Genomic DNA, 2500 nt, shown 5'->3' on the forward strand with positions numbered 1-2500 from the left:
GTGTGTGTGTGTGTGTGTGTGTGTGTGTGTGTGTGTGTGTGTGTGTGTGTGTGTGTGCGTGCGTGCGTGCGTGCGTGCGTGCGTGCGTGCGCGCGTGCGTGTGTGTGTGTGTAGAGAGAGGAGGCGGTGGAGGGGTGGAGAAGGGGGGTTGGATGGGTCACCAGAGACTACAACCTGTGGTCGAAATACAAAATGTCCCTTTTGCTGTTTTTGATTTTTTTTTCTCCTCCGGGCAAAAAGGGGACAAGGGGGGAAATGAAGGTGGGAGGTAAAGTGACAGGGTGTATAAGTGTGTATAAGTGTTTGTGTGTGTGTGTGTGTGTGTGTGCGTGTGTGTGTGTGCGTGCGTGCGTGCGTGCGTGTGCGTGTGCGTGCGTGCGTGCGTGCGTGTGTGTCTGTCTGTGTGTGTGTGTGTGTGTGTGTGTGTGTGTTTGAGGAAAAGAGAGTGAAAGAAGAGAGACAAAGTGTGTGTATGCCTGTGCGTTTGTGTGTGTGTGTGTGTGTGCGTGTGTGTGTGTGTGCGTGCGTGCCTGCCTGCGTGCGCGTGATGCCGGTGTGTTGTCGTGAAACCGTAGGTGCTCCGTCGGCGCTCTGAGACCCCTCTGAGTGGCCTAATGTGAATTTAATGAGGCGCTGGGCTACAAATGACAAGCACACAAGGTGAAGGTGACAGGCCCTCTCCTCCACTTAGGGGATCCTTTTTGTCATGCCTGGACCCGTGCGTTATCTTTTTCGAATGTACAAAAAGAAAAAAAAGGGAGAGAGATGAAAAAAAAGGGGATGAAAGGGAGAGCGAAGAGGGACACTTAGGTAATCATGATTCTACCATTAATTATGCAGTAGGGGGGAAAGAGAGAGATAGATAGATAGAGAGAGAGAGAGAGAGAGAGAGAGAGAGAGAGAGAGAGAGAGAGATAGAGAGAGAGAGAGAGAGAGAGAGAAATGCCAACCTGTCCCCTGCCCAGGGAGAGTGGGGTCTCAGAATTGGGTCCATTGTATATATTGAATTTGGGCGGGTCGGGGCACTTTTAGATGCTTTTTGCCTCGGCCCAGACAAAGTTGTCAGTTGCCCTGCTGCCAGACAGACAATCACACCTGGTCAGTTTAGTGTACTGCACATATGAGCAGAGGATACACATCACATTGCATTCCAGAATATTCTGAAAGATGAGTTCTAGAACACGGCCAGCCTTCTGTGACAGTGTTGTTTTGAGCAGCACTCTGGGTTGTTTAGACTGCATGAAAAAATGGCAGTGGTATTTTGTTTTAGACAGTCTTGTATTCCTAAATAAACCCCACAAACTTTTAGTGCATTTATTTGCAATCAAAACATTTTTTTTTTCTTACTCATTTTGTCTATGCGTCGGGAGACCTGAAAGCAATGAAAAAAAAAATGGCGACACGAGCAAAGAACTTTAAAAAAGGGCTACATGTTTAATATATTTACATAGTTGTGCCGTCAAAAGGAAATAACAAGAACAGCCCAGCATCTAAGTTAAGCTCCGTGATTTCCAAACGCGGCGAAGGAAAAAGCGAGTAGAAAAAAAGTAGAAGCCCTGAGGTTTGTGACAAATTACAAAATGTTGTTTAGAAAAACGTTTTTGGTCACTAGGCAACGAGTCAAAACACACAATGTCTGACATCCCTAACAACCGAAGAGAGCTGGTGTATTTTGTCACTGTATGGTTTCTAAGGATCGGTCACTTGTAATGACATACTGCAGACACTGCCATGTACTGCCATTGCAGGGAAAAACATTAGTTTTATGTATATTTATTTATTTTACACCAAAAAAGCAAAATCCCTTGTCATGTTAAGACCAGGGAAACATGTCATTTGAAATGCTGTCCTTCGCTTTTTCATCTTCTTTTTCTTTTCTTTTCTTTTTTTGTGAAAAACAGATAATTTGATTAATGCTTTAAACTAATTACAATTTGTCCAATTTGGAGGGGTGGGGGCATTAACTTGGTTAAGAGCATAATTTATCAGGGCTATAACGAAGGCCTTGAAGTGTTGTGGAGTGGTGTGGTGTGTCGAGTTAAGTTGCTGTGTGTATGTGTGTGTGCGCGTGCGTGTGTGTGTGTGTGTGTGTGTGTGTGTGTGTGTGTGTGTGTGTGTGTGTGTGTGTGTGTGTGTGTGTGTGTGTGTGTGTGTGTGTGTGTGTGTGTGTGTGCATGCGTGCATGCAAGCTTGCACTTGTATGTGTGTGTTTGTGTTTTTGTGTGTGTTTGTGTGTGTGTGTGCGGCTGGATGGGTGCATGTGTGCACATGTGTGTGTGTGTGTGTGTGTGCCTGCGTGCATGTTCATGCATGTGTGTGTATGTGTGTTTGTGTGTGTGTTTCTGAGTTGATTTAAGGATGGATATCAGACAGGCATCAGACAGACGCTGACTTGAAGGTCTTAGATCAAGAGATCCTCCCACCCTGATCCTCTTGACAAACATCACCCAATCCACTCTCTCTATTTCTCTCTCTATCTCTTCCTCTCTCCCTCTCTCCC

The sequence above is a fragment of the Engraulis encrasicolus genome, chromosome 12 (genome assembly GCF_034702125.1).
Source record: "Engraulis encrasicolus isolate BLACKSEA-1 chromosome 12, IST_EnEncr_1.0, whole genome shotgun sequence".
NCBI lineage: Eukaryota > Metazoa > Chordata > Actinopteri > Clupeiformes > Engraulidae > Engraulis > Engraulis encrasicolus.